The 24,602-nt window shown below is 42.0% G+C and overlaps 1 long non-coding RNA gene across 1 annotated transcript in view; it reads right to left on the bottom strand.

Annotated features, from left to right (window-relative positions):
* LOC137538525 (uncharacterized) overlaps window positions 1-23,754 on the bottom strand; it is a 163,845-nt gene extending 140,091 nt beyond the window's left edge. The window contains exons 1-2 of the long non-coding RNA XR_011024817.1: window positions 23,673-23,754; window positions 9,339-9,486 (exon numbers count right to left, since the gene is read on the bottom strand). This is a non-coding gene — a long non-coding RNA (uncharacterized lncRNA). The remainder of the gene's footprint in view (window positions 1-9,338; window positions 9,487-23,672) is intronic.
* Between the last annotated feature and the right edge of the window lie 848 nt (window positions 23,755-24,602).

The raw sequence follows: 24,602 nt of genomic DNA on the forward strand, positions 1-24,602 counted from the left end.
ACTCTCAGCCTGACTCCTCCCGCTTTGGAGAGTTTAGGTCTTCGGAAGGAATCCGTGCAGTACTCCTTACTGCTCTGAGGCCTAGTCCTCTAAGTGTTACTGTTACACCAAACACTACACTCTACTCGGGTGTACAGAGGTTAGCTGGTATATCGGATTATCGGTGATACTGCAGATCACTTATAATCTGGTATATATCTGTATTCCCAGTGATACTGCAGATCACCGGTAATCAGATCCTCTCTGTGCTCCACCGTTCGTTACACAATCTTAACAGGTTCTTTCTGTAATTCCTTGCTTAACAAGCCTCAAATGTCTCCTATCCAATGATACCCTCGCCATATGCCATGGTTGCGTCTTTGTAAACCCAAGACTGTATGTACATTGAAGCTGTAGTCTTCCATAAGAGCCCACAACATGTAAATTTGAGCACTGGCAAGAGAGTCGAACATATACTGATTTATTGCCTTGTCTTTTATGTATATTTAATAGACACGCTGAAGACTAGTGGACACAAAAATGACTTGTTGTCTACCTTGAGTCTGAGTTTTATTTCTTTGAAACGCTACATGAGTGTGTATAAAAGATTTATGGTGCTCCTCTGTACCTGTGCAGTGCTACAGAACTACTGCCAAGTTAATATGGGAAGAGCTTGGACAGCTATTTTTTACTTTATTTGTGATTTATTTATGGCTTCAACCAGCAACGTATCAGCCTGTATTAGCTGAGAATCCTCTTTTACTATTATTATACTGAGAACATGTTACTTCCAGAGATCTGTGGCCCTGAGGATGGCAACTGTGGGGCTCTTGCTGTCCCACACAGAACTGTAATAGTCCAAACCCCACCCCTTAGAGCCACATCAATTTATACCATGCACTGATGAGGACCAGAAATCCTGAAACCGCATTATATGCATGTGTTATATTGGTGTGGCTCTGTAATCATGTACAAGCTATAGGCTCACTATTCACCAGTGTTCTGGATTTGTGCCTGGCTTTCAGGGGCATAAAGCAGGGGTCTCAAACTCGGGGCCCGCGGGCCATTTGTGGCCCTCTATACAATATTTTGTGGTCCTCGCTGGCAAAAGCTTCCTTATAGTTCGCTTCAGTGCTCCCAAGTAATCCGCCGCATCCCCGCCGCTAAACGAGGGCTGCAGAGCCCCCAAAACGCCCGGGGGGCAATCCGACAGCATTTCCTGGAAGGGGCAGAGCTTTCAGCCTCTACCCGCCCCTCTCTGTGAAGGAAGAGTGAGAGGGGCGGGCAGAGGCGGCGATGCGCCGCGATTCTGAAATTCCTTATGCGGCCCAGCCTCATCCTGACTTTGCCTCCTGCGGCCCCCCAGGTAAATTGAGTTTGAGACCCCTGGCATAAAGAGATAATTTGCATAGTTAGGAGTGATGCATCATGGGAAACCACAGTTGCTCACTTAAAGCTGAATTTTTGCAAATACCTTTTGTTTTATGAGGGCAACATTTTTATTACAGATGTGTAATGACTGGGCACACATTTGCACAAGATTTCACAAGAGGAGGTTTAACATAGATTCAGGCCCGGTCCGCCCATGATGCCAAGTGAGGCGACTTCCTCAGGCAGCAGGAGTCTGGGGGCAGCACCAGGCAGAAACAGGAAGTGAGTAGAGTGCCTGGCCAACCTATACTGGGGCAACTGTACCTGGCTAGCAATACTGTGGGCGCTTATACCTTGCTACCTACCTATACTGAGGGTGTTTGTTGGTGGGCTAACTGCAGCTATAACATACGGTGCAAATTTTTCCGTGCTATTCGATCATTTCAAAATTGGGGGTGGGGGGTGGGGCATATCCTCAAAAGTTTGCCTCACGCAGCAAAAAGTCTAGATTTGGCCCTGCATAGATTCACACAGGGTTGCCCTGGTTTAGGTCAACCCCATGTGGACCAATGTGCATATACAGGTAGTCCCTGACTTACGAACGCCCGACTTACGAACGACCCACCGATAGTTTTTGAGAAAATCGATTTTAAAAAATTCAAACAAAAAATGGCTTTTAAACTTGTATAAGCCTTAGCTTGTATCAGTAAATAACTGTGAATCTGGACAGTTTATGGAGATCTACCACACATACGTAGAATTGCAGTGTTAGCAGTTGTCCACTATGTAACCAGAACATATGTGCTATAGCGTGCCCCCTCCATTCATACCCTCCAAATTTTTAAGATAGGAAAGAGGGAAACCTTTAAGACATACCCCTGCCACACCTCTAACCACACCCCTGTGACACCCCTAGCACACCACAAATAATTTATGAGCAACAGATTACAATTCTAACCACTCTGGACCTTTTTTATCATCACTGTATTTCCACTATAACATTTGAAAATAAAAAATACTGTATATTAATGATGATCATTATCAGCTAATTACAATTATGCAAAATTTCACGTAGATTTTCGCAATTACGCCCATGCATAATTACAATTTCTAAATTCAATTGATTTTGTATAGTTATTCGTAATTTCATGTACTTTTGTGCCGATTTTAGCAGTGAATATACAGTTCATGCTATTGACACCCAAAAAAAATGGTTTTTAAACGCAGAGAAATTATAGTTTAAAAAAACATTTTTCTTTGCATATTTATATTGAAAAAAATGTTTTGACTTGACTCTTCTCCTTAACACATGTAGCAATTTTGGTAGCAATAGCATGTATGGGGGCTTTGCTATTCACCGCTAAAGTCGGCACAAAATTATGTGAAATTACACAAAAATTTACCAAAATTTTTATACATTACAATTACATACAAAATTAATTAAAATTTTTCCTGAAATTCCGCATTACAATTATGATGCATAATTGCAAATTACCATGCAAATTATGCATAGGCGTAATTTCTACTCATCATCACTACTGTATATAAATTTAAAGAATCGGAGAAAAGCTTTGAGGTATGCTTAAGCACATTTGGACAAGCCAGCTTAATTTTGGAATAAGCTGCTGTGGACTGCAGAAACTAAAATTGAGTTAGTTGGGCATAACAAGGGGTATTATGCATGGAGGAAAAACAACACAGCACTCCAAGAAAAACACTTGCTACTACCTACAGTAAAATATGGTGGTGGTTCCATCATGCTGTGGAGCTGTGTGGCCAGTGCAGGGACTGAGAATCTTGTCAAAGTTGAGGGATGCATGGATTCCACTCAGCATCAGCAGATTCTGGAGACCAATGTCCAGGAATCGGTGACAAAGCTGAAGCTGCGCCGGGGCTGGATCTTTTAACAAGACAATGAACACAGTGCTCAAAATCCACTAAGGCATTCATGCAGAGGAACAAGTACAATGTTCGGGAATGGCCATCTCAGTCCCCAGACCTGAATATAACTGAAAATCTGTGGTATGAGTTAAATCTGAGCTGTCCATGCTCAGAAGCCATCACACCTGATTGAACTAGAGATGTTTTGTAAAGAGGAATGGTCCATAATACCTTCAACCAGAATCCAGACTCTCATTGGAACCTACAGGAAGCATTTAGAAGCTTTAATTTCTGCAAAAAGAGAATCTACTAAATATTGATTTCATTTCTTTTTTTTTTTTTAAACAATTATTGCACACTTTCTGTAAATCCAATAAACTTCATTTCACTTCTCAAATATCACTGTGTGTGTCTCCTATATGATATATTTAACTGACATTTTTTATCGTAAAAGCCAACAATTTATGCAGGAAAATCATGACGATTTACAAGGTTGCCCAAACTTTTGCATCCCACTGTATATGTACCTCACCCCAGAAAGAGGGACACATAAGAAAGAAAGAGGAAAGGAAGGATTTAGTTACCAAAGAGGGGCTGCCCCTCCGGAAAAGGAACAGTTGGGAGCTAGTCTCCTGGATGGACAATTTTTCATGGTATTTATAGTGCCCTGCATGACCATCCAGGTTGCATATATCAAAGGTGGGTCCTGGACTCAGATCATTGCTGGGTGTGGCCAATGAGATGCAAATAATTACAGCTTGCAAGCGTACTTCATGCAAATTTGTGTGTTTTTCTGTTTTGATTGGCCAAGTCCCAACCAAGCTGCACTTAGTTTGCACGCAGCCCAGAATTTTTCATATCTCGATGACCATTTCTATTTGTGCCTGGTACTCTGTAGTAATGGGAAATTAGCATACCATGCTGGAAACCATTTTAATTACATTAATGGAGTTTTGGAGACATGGAATCGGGTTAGTCAGGATAAGAGAATATATTGGAAGTGATTATTGGTTTAATGATTCCTCCTTTTTCCAAGATCTCACAAAGGACATAGATTGTGTTTGTTTCCAGGACACAAGATGGAGGATAAGCTGTCTCCTGCAGACTTTCACATTGGAACATTTGTATATCATGTGACTAAGAGCTTCCTAATGGCTCATTCAGCCAGGAAACAGTGCCAAGCAATCCACACCCAACGGCTGCATTGCTGTGCACTGTGAGGTGACCCATTCAATACAGCTAAATGGAGTAGCAAATCCACTGAAAAATGTTCTCAGCTGGATTTTTTGTACAATGTAGCACTTCAGCACAGTGCATAAAAGTGATAAGAATGGATGCTATTGAGGTGATAGAAAATATGGCCAGTGGCCATGTTGTGAGCAGAATGCATCGCTCAGCAATGCTAATGGTGGGAATGAGTCCTCAATCTTGGATGGCGGCATATTACATGGGGTAAATGGGAGGGAAAAGGAAGTTTTAGAGAGGGGAGGAGAAAACAGTTTATTTAAGAAATAATTCAGGCTTCAAACGTTTTACATTTTGCAGTAACCGACTTAACACAGAATGTTTTCAGTGTTACGCTTCCCATACATCATATAATCCTGATTGTACAACCTTCATATTCTTCTCACCCCAGGTGTACTTTAATATCACTGTGTAGTACAGCTTACCTAAACAATAGGTTTCCCCATAAATATTCCCTCATACAGTGCTCCACCATCTCCCCCCATGGCACATTAGAGTATATATATATATATATATATATATATATATATATATATATATATATATATATATATATTACTTCTCTTAGGGTTCTTCTGGTAGGATTTTCCCCTCTTACTCCCTACCTATACTGGGGGTAACTATACCTAACCTGTACGGGGGGCACCTATACCTGGCTACCTAAACTGGGGACACTTACCTGCTAACCTATACCGGAGCACCTATACTTGGCTACCTATACTGGGGGCGCCTATACTTGGCTACCTATACTGTGGGCACCTACCTGGCTAACCTATACTGGGGGCGCGTACGTTAAAAAGGGGCGCTGGGAAAAAAGGGCGCGGGGTTTTAAACGATAAACATGGATAACGTTTAAAAATATAATGTACTATATTTCATTTAAAAATAATGTTTTATAAAGTTATAAATCATTAAATAATGTGCATGAAATTGGCAATTGTGAAAACATTAATCTTCCGTTTAAAAAGTGAAACGTATAATAACGTTTAAAAAAAAATAGTAAGTAACCCTCCCTGTACCTACCACTAACCCCTAGACCCCTATGTTGGTGCCTAAACCTAAGACCCCCCTGGTGGTGCCTAAACCTAAGACTCCCCTGATGGTGCCTAAACCTAAGACTCCCCTGGTGGTGCCTAAACCTAAGACACCCCTGGTGGTGCCTAAACCTAAGACCCCCCTGTGATAAGCATTAATAACGTGTGAAAAAAATATTGTGCTGTTTTTCGTTTAAAAATAATGTTTAAAAAATTATAAATCATAAAATAATGTGTAATCATGAGAAGCAGTTATAAAACAGTAAAAGTCTCCGGGCGCCGCTTATAAAACGTTATTTTTCTCCGGCGCCCTTTTTTACTGTCGGGCACCCATTAAACGATATTTATTATGGGAGTGAATGGCGGCGCCCGATTTGTCCACTTGCCTCAGGCGTCCGAATTTACTGTTACCACTGGGGGCACCTATACTCGGCTACCTATACGGGGGGCACCTATACCTGGCTAACCCATACTGGGGACACCTTTACTTGGCTACCTATACTAGAGGCACCTATAGCTAGCTATCTATACTAGGGGCATCTGCTTGCGGCAATGACAGCATTGTGATGGGGTGGCAGTTTTATAACAGAGAATCATTCATTAGTCCATGAGCTGGGACTATCTTTACAGCATTTTAGGCTGGCTTGCAGGCTTTGTTGTTCAGTAATAGCTATACAACATTAAGAGGTTTCCGTTTCTGCTGCAGACATTCCAGCAAGAGAGGAGAAAATGTATTTATCACTAGATATCTGATAACTTTGTTATAGCCTTTTGTAATGTTATGCTTCAGGGTTTTTGTTTTATGCCACAGTGACAGAACTCACAGATCCCAATTTTATAAACAGCAGGGCGGTCTCATTCTTCTCATTTTACTTCAGGCCTGAATTTTGTTCTATTGAGCTAACCAGTAATCATAGCCAGTTGGTGGTAGTCTATCATATGAAATGTGCTGAAATTTAAAAAAGAACTTCAATAGAGTTTAATTTTACTAGCATTTGTTGGGTTCAGAACTAGTCACAGATGCAAAATTACTGAAACTAGGTTTATTTACAGGATTCGCCAGCTCTGTACACAAAGAAGTTGCCAGGCAGAACAGGAACCAACGATCCACCACAGTAGAGATAATCATATTCATTAAAAACATATAACAGTGCCATCTACAGGCCAGATGTAGGAACACCACAGATTTAAAATGTATTCTTCCTGAATTAAAATACAGAGGTCACATTTTGTAGACAGAGGACACTAATGTAGCCTGGCATCTATAGTTTTTCCTTTTTTTGGGGTGTCATATTGTTTGTCACACCTAATTAAAGGACAGCTTTAACGAGAGGGATCTGGAGGCTGCCATATTTATTTCCTATTAAACAATACCAGTTGCCTGGCAGCCCTGCTCGTCTATTTAGCTGCAGTAATGCCCGAATCACACCAGAAACAAGCATGCAGATAATCTTGTCAGATCTGACAATAATGTCAGAAACCCCTGGTATGCTGCATGCTTGTTCAGGGCCTATGGCTAAAAGTATTAGAGGCGGAGGATTAGCAGGATAGCCAGGCAACTAGTATTGTTTAAAAGTAAATAAATATGGCAGCCTCCATATCCCTCTCACTTCAGGTGTCCTTTAAGCTGCACATTGGTTTCATCCAGAGTAGGCATGGCCAAACATCACAATTTCGTATTCGCGAATGTGTTTGATAATTTTACCATGACGTTGACAGCTAGCCCCATTGAATGTAATGGCCTGCGAACTTTTGAAACCTTCAGGGCATCTCTGCAGCCAGAATTTCCTTAAAAAAGGTGGAAAAAAGTGTCCAAGAACCCGAACAGTGGCAGGGGAAGGGGATCAAGAGTGAAATACTCCACAAAAAAAGTCTTTTATGAGGCTTTGTTTTTCATGCGTAAATGCCAAAAATCACATATAGGGTTTGATTCACTAAACCGTGATAACTCATAGCATGGGCACGCTAGAGTTTTTGCGCGCAATCACAAATTTTCAAAAACGCTAGCGCGGCCGTGCTATGAGTTATTACGGTTAAGTAAATCATGCCCATAGTTTCTAGATTTTTCCAGTAAAGGTCTTTAGAATGAACCGGGGCGGTTATCTGGCTCAAAATTGTTATTTGCAGCCACAGTAGCAGAGACCAGAAATATGTTTCATTGCAAATTTATGATACCTATTACATTCTGAAACTTTTTGTGACCAAAAATGTCAACATCTCAAATATTTCAACTCAATTTGCCACATTGCCAACGACTACAGCCACACTATCCTTCCTATCTGACGGAAAAGATGCCGGTCCTCGGGGAGGCCTGAAATAAATTACTTTTGCACAGTGACGGTGGACAATAAGAGTGATGCAGCTACACACAGTACAGTACAGTCAGTCACACAGATGTTGAAGCGGTGCGGTAGCAATCAGTACACATTCCACACACAATAGGCAGCAACCAGCAAAGCGATATTGTCACAAATGTCTGTCACATTTGTTTGGGTGGGGGGGATGGGGAGCACACTGAAATCAGCGATAACACAGTACGGTTGGTCATACAAGTGGTGTTGTGACACTATGTGGGGATAATACAGCACGCAGCACCACAAATGTCAGAAAATAAATTACTTTTAGGCTATAATGGTGATGCAGCCACACACTATCAACTGTATATAGGGGTGTTGTGTTGCTACAACAAACTACACTGCACAAAAGCAACAAGAAATAAGTACAGCAGAGTCAATGTCACCGTCAGTCCTCAAAAATACTTATATGGTCAGGAAGAAACCTCAAAGGACTATGGGGGGTTCCTAGCTGGTGAACTGCAAGTAGCAGGGCAAAATATCAAACAACAGCCTTTATCAGCAGCAGCTCCTCTCCCTGCACTGACCAATGCAGCATGAAAATGGCCGCCGGGATCATGCCTTTTATAGGGGGAGTGGCCCAGGTGGTGATCAGGTCGGATTGGCTGTCCTGTCCCATCATGACTTCAGGGTGAAGGGTAAAAAAGTGGCACTATGGGAAAGTACAGGGCAGGTCTGAATGGTCCGCATTGTTTGCACTACTCGCGAGCACACAAGTAGTGTATGATCGCCAGGTAATCGTTCTTCTACCTGTAATTGAGGCCCTTGGTGAGGCAGTAGTTTTGGGTTCCTGGACAGTAAGGCCTCGTTCACATCAGGGCCGTTTCTGTGCGCTTTCCACAGCGCACTGCCCTGTGCGTTCAGCAAGGTATTGATTTTTCCATGTAACTAAATGTAGCTGGTTCACATCTATGCGCTGCGCTGAGCAGCGTTACAGAAACGTAGTGTTGCAGGCATTTCTGTGCGTTGAGCTGTAAAGCGCACAGCAATGCAAGTGAATGGGTCCGCTTTTTTAGCGCATAGAAGCGCGTACAAGCGCATAGAAGCGCATGCGTTTTTTACCCCTAATTGGAGAAAAAAATACATTTACATACAAAAACAAAGTTTTATTGACAACTGCTGCTGCTACAGTAAACAAAACATGCTTTAAAGAAGCGCAGCGCAACGCACAGAAACGCGGACTAAAGCGCGCACAAGCGCATGCGTTTTTTACCATGCGCTTTAACACGTTTTTCAGCGCAGCAGATGTGAACGAGGCCTAAGCTGAAGTGGAAAAAAGGATCAGAGGCAGAGGCAAATAAGCCCCTTGACACTCACAAGGCCCAAGGGTACCTGCCTAGGTTGCCTTGTTGATGATCCTGCTCTGTCCAGAGAGGAGGAGATAAATCTGCAATGGAGTCTTCTGTCAACCACTAATGATGCCTCTACACACTGTTTATATTCACTCATCAATCTGATTGCTGCTAGAGTTTACCTTCTTCCATTCTGAGTCTATTTGGGTTCTGATGCTCCAAACTTACAAGTTCTGTAAATTTCCATAGTGATTTTGGATGTGTACTGAATCCATTCTCTGCTTCATGTTTATTTACAAAAAAAACCCAGAAAGTGGCTTCTTTTAGTTTCTGTTTGTAAAAGGAAAAAAGAGAGAGATGGATTAGCATTTAAAAAGGTTCCTTTTTATTTGTCTGTATTTCCATTTGTCTGTTAGTCTTCACCTTACCGTATAAAAAAATAAAATACAAAGTTGAGCAGAGTTTCCTGATGTTTGTTCTGGGCTAATGACAGCCATAATATAAACAAGAATACAGATTTGGTTCCTTGCTGCCTTGATCCTCTTGCCACATACTACACATCCTAAAATGGAAACAGATGGAGCCCTTGAAGAGAGCATTTTCCTTTGCCTCTGTGTGCCTACATGTGACATTTCAATGACGCCCACACTGGCCAGCTAAAGTCAGCTCTATAGATCCCGCTGCAAGCCTCTATCTGCTGTCAGTCCCAGCAGCTCTGCCCTCGTTTGCCTAAATGACTAAAGGGAATCTATAATTAAAGTATTGTTATTTCATGAGATTTTTAAATTGTATTGATCTAGAATTCATTACTGTATAGATTCCTTTGATTTCTGCCTCCCACTCATGAAAGAATGGTAGTAAGTGTGAGATCAGGCTATTGCAAAAAAAAAAAAAAAAGGTGACGTTCTCTAGATTGAGTGTGTTATCCGAAAGGGAAAATGGACTGTTTGTCACACTGCAAAGTCCAGCTCTCAATTTCAGAGCAGATGTTGGTATTTAAAGGGGTACTATGACGAAAAATTGTAAAATTTAAAATATGTGCAAACATAGACAAATAAGAAGTACATTTCTTCCAGAGTAAAATGAGCCATACATTACTGTTGCTGTCACTTACAGTAGGTAGTAGAAATCTGACAGAAGCGACAGGTTTTGGACTAGTCCATCTCTTCATGGGGGTATTGTCAGGGATTTACACTGTATTTATTTTCAAAAGCACTTAGTGAATGGCAGTTGCTCTGTCCAACTGCCAAAAAACTGTGTAGCAAGCAGGGAAGCTGGCCAGCATCATTGTTTAAATTGTTTTTAGGTAATATCTTTATAAAGAATAAAAACCTTGCTGAGAATCCCCTATGAAGAGATGGACTAGTCCAAAACGTGTCACTTCTGTCAGATTTCTACTACCTACTGTAAGTGACAGCAACATAGTAGAAAAGTAATTTATGGCTCATTTTACTTATTTGTCTATGTTTGCACATATTTAAAATTTTACAATTGTTCGCCATAGTGCTCCTTTAATTGTCTGTAGGTACTTAAAGGACCACTATCTCAAAAAATTGTAGAATTTAAACTGACACAAAAATAAAACTGATATAGTGATTTGTATGTGTAGTATGAATAATTAATAGAACATTAGCTGCAAAGAAAATATTCTCATATTTTTTTATTTTCAGTTATATAGTGTTTTTATAACATTGCATCATTCTCTAATATTTGCAGTTTACACACTACACTGTATTATAAAGGGACTCAGAGCTGTAAAATTAAAAAGATTTTATACATACTTGGTGCTACCTCCAGCCTTATCCGCTCTGATCGCTCCCACGCTGGCTGCCCACAGATTCGGGAATCGCGTCCTGTCACTGACGTCAGTGGCTGCCAGCTACGCAGGAGAAGTGCGCCCTTCAAATGGCTTTTGGAGAGATACGCAAACAGCACACTTCTCTTATGTTAGACTGGCTCTGAGTGACGGAAGTGCGGGGACCCGATACCGGAGCTGCGGGCAGCGGAGAACAGCGGCGTGGGAGCGAATGGAGCGGATGGGGCTGGAGGAAGCCCCAGGTATGTATAAAATCTTTTTAATTTTACAGCTCTGGTACACTTTAAATTATGAAACAGAGCAGAGCTAATGACCCTTTGAACTTCCCTGCAGTAAAATCTTATCTGTCGTTGTCTTTCACTGTTTCTTTGGTGTATAGGGTTTGTTTAACTCCTCCTGCACTGGAATCAATATGAGACTCATATCTGCAAGGAGTTTGTATGCTCTCCCCCTGTCTGCGTGGGTTTCCTCCGGGCACTCCGGTTTCCTCCCACATCCCAAAAACATATAGCTAAGTTAATTGGCTTACCCCTAAAAATTGGCCCTAGACTATGATTCATGCACTACACGATACATAGACATATGACTATAATAGGGACTAGATTGTGAGCTCCTCTGAGGGACAGTTAGTGGCAAGACAATATACTCTGTACAGCGCTGCGTAATATGTCGGCGCTATATAAATACTTAAATAAATAAATAAATAAAATACTAATGTTCTATTTCTTGGCTGTACTACAAACACAATTCATTATGTCACAAGTTTATTTTCACTTCAGATCCCCTTTAAAATACATGTAAACACATACAAATAAGAAGTATGTTTCTTCCAGAATAAAAAGAGCTATATATGTATTTATCCTATGTTGCTGTCACTTATAGTACTTCGTTTTTTTGCAGTGATAAAGCACTCTCTGGTTTAAGCCCAGATATGGGTGAAGAGCGCAGACAACCGTCTCCCGTGCATCTCAGGATCTTCAGTAGAACATTTTTTGTAAAGATCCGAACTTGAAATATTAATCTTAGTTTATTAGATCATAAAAATACAAACAATTAAGAAGAACTATAAGGCACAACAGTCCACATGTAGCAGTGGACTATTTGTGCCTTACAGTTATTTTTAATAGTATTTTTATGATCTAATAAACTAGATCAATATTTAGTGATGCGGATCTGTACAAAAACTTTTCTACTTACAGTAGCTAGTGGAAATCTGACAGGACCGCCAGGTTTTTTACTAACCCATCTCATCATGGGGGATTCTCAGCATTTAATTTATTCTTTACAAAAGTACTCCCTGGAAAGGATCTGCACAAAGATGCAAGCTGAAAAAATGTATCTTGCAACACATACCTTGTGTAAAGGTAGCCATACACTTATAGATTTGCAGCAGATTCAACCATCAGATAGATTCCTGTCAGATGCCCGTCAGGCTGAATCTATTCGGAATGTATCTGATGTGTGCCCCACGCAGGAAACAGATTTCCAATAGATTTCAGAATGAAATCTTTTGAAAATTGGTCGAAATGCATTATTGCACCATTAGATCCAATGCAACTCTATGGGCCATCGATCTGCTGCCAGCAGCCAATCGACCTAGATTTTCCATCCAGACCGATCGAGCAAATCGACTGAAAATGGTCGGAAATCAATCAATCGGCCAATTGATCATGCTTCCTGCTGCATCGATTTCTAGCCAGTTTGATCAGAGTGGTCGAATCGGCCGTCGATCGATGGATGAAATCAACCAGTGTATGGGCCCCTTCAATTGAAAGCCCCTGATCCTGTACTTACAGAACTTGTATCAGTCAAACAAGCGGGTGGCGCTACAGGTAATGTCACTTGGGACTGCACAGGCCACTGTCATAGACCCTGAATAAGCAACCGTAGAGGCAAAGGAGGCAATTACCCCTAGGCCCCAGAGCTTGTAGGGGCCCGCAGTGGCTACAAGAGAAAAAAAATTCAAAAAGACCTTATAGTTTTTGAGAAAATCGATTTTAAAGTTTCAAAGGAAAAAAAATACACATTTAAAAACCCGCCGACCTTAACGGTTAATAGCAAATCCACCTTAAATGCTAGAAACCCTAAATTTGCAGGATATGTTAAGGAGATCACTGGGAATAAGAAGAAAAAAACAATTTTTCAAAAAGATATTATAGTTTTTGAGAAAATCGATTTTAAAGTTTAGAAGGAAAAAAGTATACTTTTAAATGCGATAAATGTCCCTTTGTCCCTGATGGGGTTTCCAGGGGGTCCATACGCAGCCGCAGCGCTTTGGCCAGGGATCGCTATACAGCCGCAATATGGCTGTATGAAGATCCATGGCATTTATTCCTATTTTCCCAATGTTTTTCTTTTTTTATGTTTAGAGTGTGGGAATTTTTTTTTTTTTTAATTATGTGGGGTCCCCCCTCCTGAAACATTTTAACCCCTTGTCCCCCATGCAGGCTGGGATAGCCAGAATGTGGAGCTCTGACCGATATGGGCTTCACACCCTGACTATACCAGCTGCAAAAAAGGTCCCTTAATGCCGATTTTTGTTCCGGGGTATCTGTTGGGGGGGCCCCCCAGGTTTATTTTGCCCTGGGGCCCCATTGTTGCTTAAACCGGCCCTGATAAGCATGCACATCAGATGTTTCTGACTAAAGTCTGACTGGATTAGCTACATGCTTGTTTCAGGTGTGTGATTCAGACACTGCAGCCAAAGAGACCAGCAGAGCTGCCAGGTAACTGGTATTGTTTAACAGGACATAAATATGGCAGCCTCCATCTTCAGTTGTCCTTTAAGAAATAATAAAACGGTTTTAATACTCAGCCTAATATTTATTAAAGAAAAGGAAAACCACTATGCATGCCTTTTAAATAATTCCCTGGACGGGACATAGAGAGAGCAAGCAGAAGAAAATGAAGACGACATAATTCTCTGCGTAAAATATTTCTGTGACAATCAATGGTAAGAGAACCTGTAACTGTTTTGCTAATATCAACATTTTCTGGATCCCTTTGGTGTCTTTACAGAGAAAATGTGCTGGTGTAACAATACTTCAGCATTATATAGGACATTGCCTCAAAAGCAGGATCTCAAAGCACTTATAAAAATGCTTCATGAGGGGAACTGACAGTCAGATCTATTTAGTTCCTACTCACTTATGCAAGCCTGGGACACAAAAAGCCGTCCTCAAGCAGCGTGATTAGTGCACGTCTTAAGTCTTGCTCTCCGCCTGACTGTATTTTGTAAATAAAACAGACTGGGTCAATGGGCCCTGAGAGACCACGCTTCCCAATAATGAGGGGACTGGCATTTACAGGAAGGGTTTAAACTTCGCTTTTTTTTCTGTGACATGAGTTTTCATATTTCCTATATCAATCCTTAATATAAAAATGACTAATGTGCACATCTAATTAAAGTTTTATGGCCTTCTGGAGTTCCAGTGTCAACAGTTTGTTTCCAGTTTCTCGCCTCGTTACAATGTCAAATGAATTTCTGACTATCCTAATTTAGTGTCTTGTTACTCTGCAGGGCAGCAGCAGAGTCAGAGTCCTGCCAGAGACGTTTTATGTGCTGCAATGGTTTGAGGAAGGTGCAGGGAATGTGATATTGGTAATGTGATCGTGGTAACTGTGCTGCTGATGGGGTTCTAGGCGATCTCTTTTCGAATCAGGTTATTTGTCCAACATTTATGGCAAGTATATGATGACTGCTATACAGCCGAGCACAATATTTTGTCTACACGGTTGAAATCGAGAGCCGATGCCAAATCATGCACTTTGCAACAATGGATTTGGCACCAGGGATGAAGACCTCTATAGGTGAGTATTGGTTAGGGTTATAAGCTGAGGTTGGACATCATTTTAGGAGGATTAGTTAAAGGGATAGGGTTAGATTTATAGGCTAGATATGATGTAGGGTATTTACAACGGGGAGAGTTTATGGTTGGGGGTTGAAAAGGACTCTACATTAGGGGAGCAGGTTAGAGTTTGGTATCTAGAAGAGGTTTAGGTCAGGGGGATTAGTGTTAGGCATTAGGATGGGCTTTAAGCCCAATCTACACGATACGATTCTTTATACGATTCAATTGCAATTCTATTTACGATTCGATTAAATCCGACATGTCCGATCGGGATTCAATTCGATTCAGTTCGATTTGCAAATGCAAAACAATGGCTAATCGAATTGCATCGAATCGAAACCCGATCGGACATGTCGGATTTAATCGGATCGTAAATAGAATCGTAATCTAATCGTACAAAGAATCGTATCGTGTAGATGGGGCTTTACAATGGGAAGAACTTTTGGTTTGGAATCAGAAAGGACTGTACTTTAGACGAGGAGGGATGGGCTTTACAGTGGATGGAACTTTTGGTTTGGAGTCAGAAAGGACTGTACATTAGGGCAGCAGGTTAGAGTCTGGTATCTAGAGGAGGTTTTGGTCAGGGGAATTAGTGTTAGGAATCAGGATGGGCTTTACAATGGATGGAACTTTTGATTAAGAGTCAGAAAGGACTTTACATTAGGGCAGGAGGTTAGAGGAGTCTGGTATCTAGAGGAGGTTTTGGTCAGGGGAATTAGTGATAGGCATCAGGATGGGCTTTACAATGGATGGAACTTTTGGTTAAGAGTCAGAAAGGACTGTACATTAGGGCAGCAGGTTAGAGTTCAGTATCTAGAGGTTTTGGTTGGAGGGGGGGGGGGGGTCTAGGTTTGGGCGTCAGGTTGAGCATAACATTGAGAGGAAGGTTAGGGTTAAAGATCAGGAATAGGTTTACCTTGGGGTAAGTTAGGGTTATGTGTGAGGAAGCAGAAGGGCATCACTTCTACAATTTCATCTAATTGTCACATAATTTGTGCTGACTTTAGCGGTTAATAGCAAAGCCCCCATACATACTATCCTCATCAAAATTGCTAGGTATGGATTTTTCAAAAAGCTACTGTAGTGTTTTAGAAAAGAAATTTTAAATTTGCATAGGACAACATTTTTTTAACTTAAAAATTTGTTTAAAAAACATTTTTTTATTGCATTTTTAAAATCGATTTTCTCAAAAACTACAAAATCTTTTTGAAAAATTCATACCTAGCAATGTTGATGAGTATAGCTTGTAATGGGGGCTTTGCTATTAACTGCTAAAGTCGGCACAAAATTATGTAAAAATGATATGAAATTGTAAAATTACGGTTCCTGATTATGTTTACAAATGAAGTTAATTACGATTTTTCCTGAAATTTCACATTACGATTTTGCATCATAATTGTCAGTTAAGTTACGATATATATGATTATGGGAAATTTGTGCTCATCAGTATATGTACATTAGGGTCTGCACACCCATATACATAGACCATCAAACTATATAGACCAATGCATAATCACACAGGGTGCAATGTTATAAAAATACATAAAAGAACATGCACACCAGACAAAAGATGCTTTTAAATGCAATGCTTATTATTGAAATAGAAAACTTGTACATGAACCCCAATAAACGGGCAGGATACAAACATATAAATATTAGCACAATTTTAACTGAACAATGAGCAATGACACAATGTTACAATATCCTGACAAACACAGAGATGGAGGAAAGTCAGAATTTACCCAACAGCAGCGCTGTTTCGAGGCAATTTGAGCCTCTTGATCACGGGCAATAAAAGTCCAAACAGGCAAACAGCAGATAGGCAACAGATGCGATCATGCAGGGCGGCGTCCTCTTCATGCTGTGTCCAAACTCGGTTTAAATACATGCCATCTAACAGCTCATTGGCCCAAAGCACCGGGGCCGGCCCAAGTGACGCATGCGTACACGCGGCAAATTGCCGCTATACGCATTGACGTCACATCCGCTTCCGCCATGTTCCGTAATGCAAAAGTCATTGCGTACGCATGTGATGCGGAAAAATCAATGCGTCCATGCGGATTTTATGCCATATGGAATTTAGACTCTGCATATATGAACGAAGCAAAGCGGAGCGTTACCCTGGCTACAGAAAACCGCTTCCTGGTGCATTTTGACGGTGCTTTTCTGGGCAAAATCTACAAGAAAACACAGACAAACATATTTAGAACAAGACACTATACATACATTTTTTAAATAGCAACAATGCCATTAAAATATTAAAACTATCCCACTTGACAGTAACCAACAGTCTACAGAACTGACAGGTCTACCTCCTCATTAAGACCAAATGGAGCTTTAGTCCTTAATTTATAGATCCAAAAAAGTTATCTACTTTTCAATTTCTGCTCCATATCACCACCTCTCCATGTTGGGCAAACCGGCAGGGACATTCGCACACGTATCTGTGAACACCGCAGCAATATTCGCTGCGGTGATGCAGATTCTCCGTTGGCGCGCCATTTCTACACTGCTGGTCACTGTATATCACAGTTACGCTTTAGGGTAGTGGAGGTAGTTAAAAAACCATGGAGAGGTGGTGATATGGAGCAGAAATTGAAAAGTAGAGAACTTTTTTGGATCTATAAATTAAGGACTAAAGCTCCATTTGGTCTTAATGAGGAGGTAGACCTGTCAGTTCTGTAGACTGTTGGTTACTGTCAAGTGGGATAGTTTTAATATTTTAATGGCATTGTTGCTATTTAAAAAATGTATGTATAGTGTCTTGTTCTAAATATGTTTGTCTGTGTTTTCTTGTAGATTTTGCCCGGAAAAGCACCGTCAAAATGCACCAGGAAGCGGTTTTCTGTAGCCAGGGTAACGCTCCGCTTTGCTCCGTTCATATATGCAGAGTCTAAATTCCATATGGCATAAAATCCGCATGGACGCATTGATTTTTCCGCATCACATGCGTACGTTTGTACGCAATGACTTTTGCATTACGGAACATGGCGGAAGCGGATGTGACGTCAATGCGTATAGCGGCAATTTGCCGCGTGTACGCATGCGTCACTTGGGCCGGCCCCGGTGCTTTGGGCCAATGAGCTGTTAGATGGCATGTATTTAAACCGAGTTTGGACACAGCATGAAGAGGACGCCGCCCTGCATGATCGCATCTGTTGCCTATCTGCTGTTTGCCTGTTTGGACTTTTATTGCCCGTGATCAAGAGGCTCAAATTGCCTCGAAACAGCGCTGCTGTTGGGTAAATTCTGACTTTCCTCCATCTCTGTGTTTGTCAGGATATTGTAACATTGTGTCATTGCTCATTGTTCAGTTAAAATTGTGCTAATATTTATATGTTTGTATCCTGCCCGTTTATTGGGGTTCATGTACAAGTTTTCTATTTCAATAATAACCATTGCATTTAAAAGCATCTTTTGTCTGGTGTGCATGTTCTTTTATGTAATAAATTTGTGCTCATCACCAGTACCTATGGTTGGGCATAAAAAATTGCATTTTCATTTATTTTATCAAACGCTGTCATTATGAATGGTCTGACCACAGTCTTAATCAGGGCAGCACGGTGGTGTAGTGGTTAGCGCTCTCGCCTTGCAGCGCTGGGTTCTCGGTTCAAATGCCAGCCAGCTCAACATCTGTGAAAAGTTTGTATGTTCTCCCTGTGTCTGTGTGGGTTTTCTCTGGGCACTCTGGTTTCCTCCCATATCCCTTAAAACATACAGATGAGTTAATTGGCTTCCCCCTAAATTGGCCCTAGGCTATGATACATACACTACATACATATACACATGACTATGGTAGGGATTAGAGTGTGAGCCCCTCTGAGGGACAGTTAGTGACAAGACAATGGCCTCAATTCACTAAGCTTATCTCCTGTCTTTAATAACGTTTTTAGTGTTATCACCATGGTGATAAGGCATGAAGTATTCAGGAAACATTTTACCTCAGGCAAACCTAAAGTTAACCCTTCAATACTTAAAATAACTACAGAATTGTATTGTTAAAGACAGGCTGTAAATTAACTGCGTGTGAAAATAACTCCAGAGGAGGTAACTTAAGGAATGAAGAGATACGATAACTCTCAGGGCCCTTTTCCACCTGCAATCACTAGTGTTCGCGCTGAACGCTAGTGATTGCGATTCAGCAAATGCCCAAAATTTTGCGGCGATTTTCCGACGTTTGCGATCGCGATTTTGCTATGCTATGCACTGCATAGCAAAATCGCGGCAATAATCGCTCCACCACGCGATCGGGTACGAATCGCGGCAGTGGAAATGACCTACCGCAATTCCTATGTTAAAAGCAAACCGTAGCGATTTGAAAAATCACTAGCGGTTTGCGGTTTTGCGATTCAGCCATCGCAAACGCCGTAGTGGAAAAGGGCCCTCACTGTGCAGTGGCAAGATTACTCTTGCCTTATTATCTCCAGCATGATCTTAGTGAATTGAGACCAATATACTCTGTACAGCGCTGCGTAATATGTCGGCGCTATATAAATACTTAAATAAATAAATAAAAGAAATAAGGATTAGCCTAAAGCAGAGAACATCTGGAAACTAGAGTGAACTTCCAGATTGCCAAATTACTGTGAATGCTGTTAGTTGTAAGCTTCAGAGGATACTGCATATCTTTCCATATTTTCAATGCAACTATTCTCCGAGCACTGGATGATAAAGTTATCTCAGGGGTTCTAGTAGTGGCCTGACTCAATGAGCCTGTTGTAGATTGCTGTCAGAGTAATTGGGCGCCAGGGACCTAATCTCAGTGCGTGAACAAACAAGAGATAAGTCTGATAAATACAAATTGACAAAGAACTGTGTCAGAAGTTTCATGGAAGATGACACTGCATCCATCACCAGCCATCCTTTCCTGGCTGCAGCGGGACTCTGCTAGTCAAATGGCATCCAGATCCCACTAGCAATAACTCTGAGCACTGAGCATCTTAAGCAAGAACAAGAGGATAACACGGCTAAAGTGGATCTGAACTCACAAACTCTTATCTGCACTAAAAGATATGCAACAGCATAATAAACTTAAAAGAAAAGCATTTCTTTGTTACAGCTGATACAAATCCTAAAATAAATATGCAGTTTGTCTACTTCCTGCTTTCATGGAAGCAGACATATTGTATTGTTAACATCCTGTGCTTTCAAGTGAGCTTATCTGCCATGGAAGTCAGCTGACACAGCAGAGGGGTCAAATTACAACTCGTAATTAGACACAGATGAGGGGGAATCAGACAGCCTAAACTCTCCAAATACATACAGGGCGCATTTCTCTCTGTTTTCTTTCTGTCCTGTGCAAGAGTTCAGGTCCACTTTATATGTATGGACACTTTCTTATTATTATAAATATAAAAACTACCCCCTCCCCCCCATAACTGGTTTCCTTTCATCCATCCAGTTACCTTCTTCTACTCCTGCATACAGGATTTCTCAGAGCATCTCTCCTTCTTTGGAATTTCCTTCTGAAATGTGTTTGACCAAAGGCCAGATTTACAGCATAATTGTTCCATCCCTAGACCAGCTTTTTAGTGGCTCCCATTCCATATGTGCAGCTGCTATCTCATTCTATGTACAGCCTCCATACAGCCTCCATATACAGTACAGAAGCACCTCTCTTTCATCTAAAACTCCCTTGGGCAGCAACCCCTCTTCCCCTTCCATGTGCTATTTCCAGGGGAAAACCCAGGATCTTCAAAGGGAGGATTCCTGAAAGGTCCCCCTCAGCCACGCACAATACAGTATAATAATATAGTAGTACACCATGCTGGGTACACATAATGCAATTTCCAGACCAACCAACAACAGGATCGATCAGGAGCAGTTTTGATACAGATAATAATGAGGACAGCTGACATTGCTGTGCTCATACCTGACTCTGTTAAGTTCCCCAGAGCTGCTCCATGCTCTGTACACACACTGCTGCTACATCCAAAGGCAACTATAGCACGGAAAGAAAGGGGGCGGGGCTGTGAGCTGCAGGATACCTGCAGATATTGTGGTGTCTCAACTTGTGCCTGTCCCCAGACACTGCACTGGCCCTGGTCTGAGGGGGGATTCTGGGCAGCTGTAATTGCCCCCCTGTGTTTACCTATGATTCTCCATTTGCATCCTACACTTTCATATGTAGCACACTCTCTTCTATGTCCAGCTACCCCTTTGGTCAGCAGCTGCCGAAGACCTGGGCTCTGTGACCTTTTCAGAAATCCAGCCCTGTGTTTGACACTTACCAACATTTGAAATCTTCAGACAGACACAACGTGTCCCTTCATAGTAGCATATAATGGGTCCTAACCATTTTTGACAGATACTGACCCACTACATAAAGCTAATCAGTATGGAATAGCTTATCCACTGGCCACACTAAAATTGGATAAGCACATAGTTTAAAATAAAATTGTGCTTTTGTAGTACAGAGATGCTAAGTTGGTGTATGTAAAGTGTTATGTTTGACTATAGGTACAATGTAAATCCTACTTACACAAATAATTATATTCTCCACCACTACCTCAACCCAACACTATGAAGGGCCCCAGCCACCCAAACCACCCAGATACCCACTTGATTCCATCAAGCCTTCTATGATGATAATATGACAGGACTCTATCTGGGGTCTTAATGTCTTCTGGGGTTAGGGGGGCACTGCATCACAGTAGTCCAGCTTCTCCAGGGGGTTCTGGGAAGGGACATAATGCAGATGCTGGTCTTCCTTGCTCTGTCTGTACAGCCTACTGTAGAGTGGCTACAGCCACAAACCTCCTCCTCTCATTCTTTCTAGGGCCAGAGGGGGTGGCAATGGTGGGAGTGACATAGTGAAATAGGCACAGGGATTTCAGGATGTGGTTGTGAATAGCAGGGCCGGCCTTAGGTTTCACAGCGCCCTGAGCGAAACTTGATTTTTTTGCCCCCCCCCCTCCCCTTTCATCCTCTTTGTACACGCGCGCGCACATGCACGCACGCACACGCATGCATGCACACACACACACCCATATACAGTATAGAGATATAATTCATGATTGACAATATATACTCTGTACAGCGCTGTGTACTATGTCGGTGCTATAAATACTTAAATAGTGTATATATAATACATACACTAAGGGGGATCTGCCTAATATATATATATATATATATATATATATATATATATATATATACACTAAAGGGGGGATCTGCCTACATATACAAGACGAGTAGCCTATATACACTAAGGGGGGGGGGGGTGATCTGCCTGTTATAGGCAGACTTCGCCCCCCTTAGTGTATATAGGCTACTAGTCTTGTAGGCAAGTCCCCTCCTTTAGTGTATATATATTAGGCAGATCCTTAGTGTGTATATATATAATATATACACACGAAGGGGGATCTGCCTATATACACACTAAAGGGGGATCTGCCTACATATACAAGACTAGTAGCCTATATACACTAAGGGGGGGGGGGATCTGCCTATTATAGGCAGATCCCCCCCTTAGTGTATATAGGCTACTAGTGTAGGCAGATCCCCCCTTTAGTGTGTATGTATATAGGCAGACCCCCACTTAGTGTGTGTGTGTGTGTGTGTATATATATGTGTATATATATATATATATATATATATATACATATATGTACATACATATGTCCTGGTAATGGGGAGCGGAGACTTACTTTTACAACTGGTGTGGGGTCAGTTGGAGAGATCATGGCCAGCCCGGCCCCTGGGTCTCAAGGGACAGACAGTCACACACACCCAGCCACCCACTGTCACACAGACAGCCAGGTCAGGGCAGGGTGGCTGACAGTGTGAAACCTCCTCCTCCTATAACGGTTATGGGGCCAGCAGCGCGGGGCGGAGCCGGAGACTCTCACGCTGTCTCCAACTCCAAGAGGCTGCAGCAGTTGTTGCTGGTCTTTGCCCCCATCACCCCCAGCGGCACCAGGGGGCGGAGCCAGAGCGGGAGACAGTTGCGCGGCGCTACTAAGCCGGAGCCCGGCCGCAGACGCAGTGAGCATAAATAACAATATGCGGCCGGGCGACAGGAGAGCGGCGCCCCCCCCCCCTGGAAGCCGGCGGCCGGCGCCCTGAGCGATCGCTCAGGTCGCACAGGCCAAAGGCCGGCCCTGGTGAATAGCTACCACTCAACCTCAATCACGTTTTTCCTATGGAAAGGGTGTGAGGCCCAGACAGGGTGGAGGCTTCAAGCCAGTAGGATCTCAGGCTGGTGGAAGGAGAAGACACGCAATGCCCTAGAAGGAGTGCGTCATGCAGCTTCTGAAGTGGGGGTCTCCTGCAGATGAGCATATAGGGAGTTTAATGGGTTAGGGAACATATATCGGTTAGGAGGGTAAGATGTATTATTAAAGCATTCCTGAAATTGGTGCTAAGGAAACGTTCTGATGGTGATTAGGTACCAGTTATGAAGACAATGTAGAACAACCAGTCCATTTTGACATTCTTTTACTTTTTGACACTCGACATATCACAATAATCCTTTAATATATTCAACATATTAAAATTTCCTGCTCTACTTTAAAGTCTTGGTACCTAGAAACAAAACCATATTATGAGATTAAACCATCCTGACTGTTTTGAAGTATTTAGGTTGGTGGTTTGATCCCTAAGCAGTTTCTGATCCTTGCTAAATTTGCCACAGCTTTCACTAAGAAAGGAAGAAAATGATGAGGAAAAATATCATATATATGTATATACTGGGAGACAACAGCATCACCACAGTGTGAGTGATTTACTATTCAGCTTGTGCAGCTGCAGCTAAAGACTGGCGGCCAGCCAGAAAAGATGCGCGTGTGTAATATATATATACATATACAGTATGTATATTTATATACAGAATAGTGTTGGCTAAGTACCTGAGCCTGGCATGAGATCTGTCATCGGATTTAGAACCAAACCCTGCGTCCATTTCCCTATGTGTCTGGCTAGAGTAGAATAGCAATCACATGTAACCTGGATGTGTTACAGTTAAAGTTACAGTTATTCAGTGGCATACTATGAGCCCCAGTGTGAGTTTTACATGGGCCCCCCAGCACTCTATACATAACAATTGATGTGGTGCACCCAGGGGCATATCTGGGTATCATAGAGCCTATGGCAAACACTGAAACTGTGCCCCATCCCCCAGTCAGAGCCCTCTTCCCCTCTAAAAACAGCATCCTTTCCTGCATACATGTGTTATGGTTGACTGTGTTTTTTGGCTCGGGATATTGCTGGAGAAATATCTCTTCTTATTCCCTCTCTGTCCTCTTTTCTAACACTAAGCAAAGTGTGCTCTACATACATAAATTAAATAGTTATGTTTCCCAGATAACAGAATTAATCTGATCTGAGTGATGGGGAGACACAGGGGCAGGCATGGTGGTTCAGCACAGGAGCAGGCATGGCGCCCATGTTGCTGTGGCGTCCATGGCACAAGTCATGCCTGCACCCCTCTAGATACGCCTCTGGGTGCACCAAAACCTGCCAAGGACAACCACAGTGTCTGAGGTGCAAGAAGGGGATGGGGAACAGCTTAATAATGATAACTACCATTCAAAGCATCTATAGAAGTGATTGTTACAAGCACAGGACTAATAAAGAGCTAATACTGTGGTTGAGGGAGGGCCCTAGAGGGCCCCTCTGGCCCAAGGGCCTGGTGCGGTCGAGACCTTTGCAACCCCTATTGCTATGCCACTGCAGTTACTCCACATCAGACAGTTGTTCCTTTCAGTGGTAAGAGACAGCAAGAGATATATTTCAGTTCTGACAAAATTGTGTCAGAACTGAAAGGATATATGACACAA

The sequence above is a fragment of the Hyperolius riggenbachi genome, chromosome 11 (assembly GCF_040937935.1).
Source record: "Hyperolius riggenbachi isolate aHypRig1 chromosome 11, aHypRig1.pri, whole genome shotgun sequence".
NCBI classification, from domain to species: Eukaryota; Metazoa; Chordata; class Amphibia; order Anura; family Hyperoliidae; genus Hyperolius; species Hyperolius riggenbachi.